This window comes from Helianthus annuus, chromosome 3 (genome assembly GCF_002127325.2).
Source record: "Helianthus annuus cultivar XRQ/B chromosome 3, HanXRQr2.0-SUNRISE, whole genome shotgun sequence".
Lineage (NCBI taxonomy): Eukaryota > Viridiplantae > Streptophyta > Magnoliopsida > Asterales > Asteraceae > Helianthus > Helianthus annuus.
Genome location: NC_035435.2, coordinates 41,354,336 through 41,361,790, shown reverse-complemented (window position 1 = coordinate 41,361,790; position 7,455 = coordinate 41,354,336). Strand labels below are relative to the sequence as shown.

The following is a 7,455-nucleotide window of genomic DNA, read 5'->3' as shown; positions in this document are numbered from 1 at the left end:
CAATCCCAAAAATTGGCGAATTTCCTTTGGTGTGCGAGGCGCAGGCCAGTTCTTAATAGATTCCACTTTGGATGGATCAACGTGAATCCCATCCTTGTTCACCACATGCCCTAGGAAATGGACTTCACGAAGCCAGAAGTCGCATTTCGAGAATTTTGCGTAAAGCTGTTCCTTCCGAAGGAGTTCCAAAATAAGTCGTAGATGCTGTTCGTGCTCTTCTTTACTCTTAGAATAGATCAGGATGTCGTCGATGAAGACTATAACAAACTTGTCCAGGTACGGTTTGCACACTCGATTCATCAAATCCATAAAAACTGCCGGTGCGTTCGTCAGCCCAAACGGCATGACCAGAAACTCATAGTGCCCATATCGAGTCCTAAAAGCCGTCTTAGAGACATCCTCTTCCCGAACTCTCAGCTGGTGATATCCCGATCTCAAATCGATCTTCGAATAGTAGCTCGACCCCTGCAACTGGTCGAACAAGTCGTCAATACGCGGTAGAGGATAACGATTCTTCACAGTCACCTTGTTGAGTTCGCGATAGTCGATACACATTCTGAAGGTACCATCCTTCTTTTTCACAAAAAGTACTGGAGCTCCCCAAGGCGATGAGCTAGGATGAATAAAACCCTTATCCAAGAGTTCTTGTAGTTGCGTGGAGAGTTCTTCCAACTCTGATGGCGCTAAACGATAAGGTGCACGGGCTACAGGCGCGGCTCCAGGAGCTAAATCAATCTGAAACTCGACTTGGCGATGGGGCGGAAGACCAGGTAATTCCTCAGGGAATACCTCAGGATAGTCGCGTACAACGGGAAAATCTTCTAACTTCTTCTCCTTTTCTGTGGTATCAGTAACTAAAGCCAAAATCGCAGTGTGGCCCTTTCGTAAGCATTTCTGAGCCTTAAGAAGAGAGATGATGTTCTCAACAGCACTTCTCTTGTCGCCACGAATCATGAGAGGTTCACTACCTAAACCAGGAATACGAACGATCTTCTCGTTGCAAAGAATCTCTGCTCGGTGTTGGGATAACCAATCCATCCCAATGACAACGTCGAAACTACCCAAGACAATAGGAATAAGATCGATAGCGAAGGTCTGATTAGCGAGAATAAGCTGGCAACCCTTGACTACGTGCGAGGCTTCCAAACTCTTACCATTAGCTAGCTCTACGGTGTGCTTGTCGCTCAGGGGTGTAGGAATACGCTTAAGCATCTTACTAACTTCTAGTGACACATAGCTAGTATCGGCACCCGAATCAAATAAGACTGTAACATAAAAGTCGTCGAGAAGGAACTTACCCGTCACCACGTTGGGATCATTCCTTGCTTCACCTTGACCAATCACGAACACACGTCCCCTAGCACCATTGTTGTTGTTGTTCCCATTGTTACCATTCCCCTGATTGTTGTTGTTCTGGTTCAGTTGGGGACAATCCTTCTTGAAGTGGCCTTCAGCTCCACACTGAAAGCACCCTTTGTTGTTACCCTGCTGCTGTCGCTGGTTCTGCTGAGGTTGCTGACGATTCTGGTTGACGGGGTATGCGCTTCTGCAATCCTTTGCAACATGACCAGGCTTGTTGCATCGATGACAGTTGCCCCTGGTGCATGGCCCACTGTGGTGTAGGCTGCAGCGATTGCACTTGGGGTGATTCCCCTTGTATCCACCATGACTTTGACCACCAGACGACTGCTGACTGGGGCTCTTGTGATCGTCCGTCTTTCTCTGCTGAGACTGAGTTTGCACTGAAGTTGAACCCCTGCTTGAAGTTCCATCCCATTTCCGTTTATCCCCACTAGAAGTACCAGAAGTAGTTGCAGCACCTATACGCTTCGGTAACTTGTTCTGCTCCACCGCTTGGTCAGTGAGACGGTGAGCCAACTGTACAACCTGCTGGATAGTAGTCAACCTCGCTGAAGTCACATGACTTTGGATCTCTGGCACCAAGCCCTTGAGATAGAGTTCAATTCGCTTGTAGGGAGGATCCACCATAGTAGGACACAACAAAGCAAGCTCATGCGATCTCTTAGTGTATGCCTCAATTTCTGACCCCGACATCTTAAGATTGTAGAACTCATCTTCCAGTTTGTGAATGTCGTCACGACTGCAGTATTCCTCCCTGATCATTTCCTTGAAAGTTTCCCATGGGGTGGCGTTGGCAGCAACCAACCCTAACATCTGCACCTGAGCATTCCACCACGTGAGGGCCAAACCCTCGAGAGTACCAGTAGCATACTTCACCCTGCGCGCTTCAGGGCATTCACACATTTCGAACACAGACTCCAGTTTCTCAAACCAGTGTAGGAGACCTACTGCTCCTTCAGTGCCGCTAAAAGTCGTGGGTCGACAGTCCATAAAGGTCTTAAAAGTGCACACCGGTGCCTGAGCATACTGACCTAAGGTAGGTGAAAGAAAAGACAGAGATTAACACAAAGGTTGGTTCACGAGAGTAGGATCCAAATGATCCTAGAACAATTTCGGACTGCAGGATATACCTCCTGCGTGTGCAGCTGCGAGCGCTGCGGCAACTCGCTCGTTGATCAAAGCCGTCAACTGGGCTTGTGTCATGTTAACGCGTCCAGACATGGTTCTTCATAACAAGAGTAACACGTGTGAGAGAGGTTCGCGAAAGCACGATAGTAGGACAGAGTAAGCACGCACGTGTTCAAACAACAGTAGCTATACTAATCAAGCATACCATGAGCAGTGTACTACGCAACTAACAAGTAGGCAATATACATACATCATATTACCTAGAACGTCGAGCCTTGCATGAGGAGCGAAGTGTCGTTGTGGACCGTTGAGCACTGTTCCGGTTATAGTCTGGTTTTAACAAAAACGTTTCTCCTTTATTAAAACCAAGTTCACTATAACCAATGGCTCTGATACCAATCTGTCACACCCCCAAAATCCACCTGCGGATAACGCCCGCTCCGAGGGCGTGACTGACCAGGATCCAGCCACCAATCATACTGAACAAGCATATAAGTAGTTATAAAAGTTTAACCATCACAATTGGTGTTTCAAAACAAACAAGTTAAGTTGCAAGCGGAAGCATAAGTTCAAAGTTATAACATAAGTTCCAAAAGTTTTCAAGTTTTAACATAACATGTAACAATCCCTGTCCCACAACGATCCTCCTCCATGCAAGCTCCAGCTCAGTACCTATGGTCCTGCAAAGCATGTAGTAACGAGTCAACAACTAGTTGAGTGAGTTCACGGGTGGGCGTTCGTTTTAGTTGTTTCGAAAACAGTTTACTTTATCTGGCATCCTGCCGTGGGGGTTACCCCATAGTTTTAAAAACGTGACCAGTTCATTCCCAGTTACTCCGGCACTCCGGCCGTGGGGGCTACCCCATGTACATCATCTGGCTCTCCAGCCGTGGGGGCTACCCCATGTGTATACTAGACTCGTTACCGTATCGATTGCTGACTGTAGTCATGTTTATGTGCCCTGAAAACATCAATGTCTATCATCATTGACGTGCCCCAGATCCATTAGTTCACGCCCGTCCTCTGCGGCACGGTGTGAGGCTTGTCAGACCTAAATAGCGCTATCTAACTAATGACCCGCTCGCCATTGGCCCGGCGATTAGTCGATACAAAAAGGAGGGACTTCGTGATAGAGTTTTAGTCTAGTACGTTTATCCGTCCATCCGGACGAGGAATCACATTCCTGAACCACTGACGTCCTACCCGAGGTAGACGAGGAACCCACGTTCCTTAACCCCGTTCCCAACCCAGGGAATCCCATGCTTTGTAAAGGGTGTGAACTCACCTCGGTTTGCTCGGCAGTTAATCACAGAAAGTCAATCAAGTCGCAAGTATTCAATAACGTCCTATCACGGTTATCACGTATAATCAGAGTCGAACCAAGTAGTGCACAAATGTTCAGTACGTTTGGCAATCACGTATAATCAGTAACAGTTCACAGTTAACATTCAAACACAATCCACAGTCTAAGTGTAAGGCCCAAACAGTTGGGCTTGTGATAACAGGCCCAAGTAACACATCAACAGTAGCACATAAATTCGGCCCACTAACTTAGGCCCAAAAGTGAGTCGCAACCGGACTCGCAAGCATGGTCTCGAGTCATGCTGTGTGTTGATCATGGATGGTTGCGAGTCGCAACCGGTGTCGCAACCGTAGTCTCGGTTCATCATGCTAAGGTCTCGAGTCGCAACGGGACTCGTAACCTGTGGTTTCGGCTTGTCCTGTTATGGTTGCGAGTCGCAACCGCGTAGTCTCGAGTTGTAACGCTGTGGTTGCGAGTCGCAACGGGTGATTGCGAGTCGGTAAGCTGTCGTTGTCAAGTTCACGTGTTGATGCAGATATGGTCAGATTAATGGTACATTATAATCAGGCCCAAATCAGGAAACTACCAATAGCATTCCACTAACAGTTTTCCTAATCAGGTTACTAGTCAAAGATGGATCAAAATCACAAGGGTTTTCACATTCTTAACTATCATTCAAAGTGTTCTTCACATATTCAAACACATATTCAACAAGTTCATAACATATTAACCACTTATTCACCCAAAATCATGAACAACTATCAAGATACAATTTTACTAGCATGCATCCTACTTGACAAACATATTCATTAGCCGATTTTCTTAGTATAAACACCCAAACTTTTCGGATCTAATCCAAGTGCAACCAATATCATCATTCACCCTTTTTAACATACAATGAACCCATTTTCATCATCAAATATTTATGTATAGTTCAACTAATAACAAGAAACATTCATGAACCGATTTCTTTTCAAAACATTATGTATAACTCATCTTAACATATTGTCACATAATCTCATCTTACAAACATAACATGAACACACTAACATTCAACAAAGCATTAAGAACACTAACCGGTTATGGGTTTCGAGGGTGTGTGAAAAGCTTCCAACCGGGTGTGTGTGTGAGCCGATCCAAGTCCAAAGATCCAAGAATGATGGAGTGTGTTTGTGTTCTAGAGTTTAGGTGAGAGAGAGAAGTAGGAGAGTGTGTGGGTGTAATGTTTCAACAAAATGGCAAAGTTAACTAAGGATGGTGTATTTATAGTCAAAGTTCCAAGTGTGTGCACCCTATGGGTTTCGGCTAAGGGTTTTCGGCCCAATGGCCCAACCGGCCAAAGGCCCAAACCGGCCTAATGGTTATGGTTCACTCGAGACCACATGGTCTCGAGTCGGGTCCTTGTTGTTTCGTGTCGGGTTCTCGGTTCACAATAACACACATACATATATACATACAATGCACACAAAACAAAGCACATAAAAGTTCACGTTATCATTAAGTTTAATCATTCAACTAATCACATAACGTACAAGTATATCGCATCAAGACACAACGAAGGTTCTAGGTTTCGGGTTGTCACACCAACTTCCATCCGCTAAGCTCACCATGGTGTCTATACCTTCGAGTGGACCAAAGTCGTACATATCGTATAGATCGCTTGGTAGCACACTCACGCTTGCCCCGTAGTCCAACAATGCGTGAGGGATTTTTAATTTTCCCACACGGATAGGCACGATTGGCACTCCATACCCTTTATCATTCTCGACTTCGGCATCTTTTTTCAAACCTGCATTCACTTGAGACGAAGAAGTTAGATATTTTTCATTAAATTCGGTACTAGGAACGGTGCTTACCACATTGATGTTAATGCTTTTTATGTTCTTGGGATTTGGCACCATATCACTCGGTAGCTGGCCTTTTGCTTTCTTTAAAATCGCCACGTCACTCGCAAGTTGACCCATTTGAGTGGTCAACGATTGGATGCTTTTGTCACGAACCTCGTCCTTTTGCATCCGAACCTCATCACGTTGGTTCATTCGTTGCATCTCCATTTGCATCGCCTTCAACATCTCCATCATCTCATTTCCACCCGAAGAACTTTGACCCGTTTGATATTGCCTTTGAAATCCTTGGTTTCCTTGGAAATTCGGGTTGGCTTGATTTGAAGGGTTCCCATACCGAAAATTCGGGTGATTCCTCAACCCGGGGTGGTAGGTATTAGAGTTTATGTTGTTGTAATTCCTACCACCTCCTCCTTGACCTTGACCTTGAACCGCATGGACTTCTTCGTATTGCCCTTCCAACATCCCTTGGCAATTTTCAGCCGCATGACCTATTTCATTACACAAAGCACAAACATCATAAATTTGGTTAGTGGTTTGAACATTACCATCATCTATGGCGTGCACTTGAGGTCGGGCAATGGCCGGTCGGGCTCTTCTTGAAGCTTGAGCTTTCCTCTTTGATGTAGTTGCCATGCTTTCCAAGAACTCCCAATCATCGTTCTCATAATTTGTTCCAAAAGTCCCACCGGTAATAGACATCAAATCACGTGCATCTTCGGCACTCAACCCCTCGTGAAAGGCATTCATCAACTCCCACAATTCAATTCCATGGTGAGGGCAATTTTTAATCATCATATTGAAACGCTCAAATGCCTCATGAAACATCTCACCATGTTGTTGTTGGAAGCTTCTCAACCCCTTTCTTGCATCGTTGGTCTTTTGGGCGGTGTAAAACTCATCCAAGAAAGTTTGTTGCATCTCCCCCCATGTATATATGGATGCCGAAGGTAACGTGTAGAACCATTTCTTCGCCTTATCTTCCAAAGAAAATTGGAATAATACCAATTTGATATCGTCGGCCGAAAACCCTTGACTCCCAAGAGTGTTGCAAATCGAGTCATAAGCCTCTAAATGAAAGTAAGGCTCCTCCGTTGCCAACCCCTTGTACTTTGGTAAACTTTGCAAAGAGTTGGTCCTTACTTCAAATGTTCGCCCTTGATCATTATGAGGAATGACTACCGGTGAAGGGTTTTGAGTGATTACCGGCCGAAAATGTGCTTCGATGCCCCTCACATTTTCTCTAAGCTGTCTCCTTGGTACACCATACCTACCTCTTGGAATAATAGGACCATTTGGCCTTGGTACTTGCCCTTGTGGTGCGATCGGTTGTTGAAACTGTTGTTGTCGCATCGGTGGGCGTTGAGGTGGTCTTTGGAATTGTTGTTGTACATGTTGTGGCCGGACTTGTTGCAATGGAATAGGATGTTGCATTGGTGGCCCTTGTGGTCTCGGCCGAATGTGTTGTGGTATAAGTTGTTGTTGTGGCATTCCACCAACACTTGCCATCCCTTGAGATTGACTTTGAACATACCCAAACTCCCCTTGATCACCATAACCTCCATAAAAATATCCATCCTCATCGTAACCCTCAAATTCTTCAAACCCTTCATCATAACCATCTCCTTGGATTCCCGAAGTTTGCCCAAATAGGATGGTCGAATACTGAAAACCCGATTGTTGTGGTCTAAAGGATGAAGTAGTATGCACAATAGTTGAATTTGGTGCAATTGTGAAGGTGGATGATGATTGACCCGTAGTTGGGGGAAAGAAGTGGGATAATGGTGGGATTGTGGTGGATGGGTTGTAGGTGATGGT

At 45.4% G+C, this 7,455-nt stretch overlaps 1 non-coding gene across 1 annotated transcript; it reads left to right on the top strand.

Moving 5' to 3' along the window:
• The first annotated feature begins 6,403 nt into the window (after positions 1-6,403).
• On the top strand, positions 6,404-6,509 carry LOC118490837. Its single transcript, XR_004890062.1, has one exon. It is a non-coding gene; the product is annotated as a small nucleolar RNA R71 (small nucleolar RNA).
• The last annotated feature ends 946 nt before the right edge of the window (positions 6,510-7,455 follow it).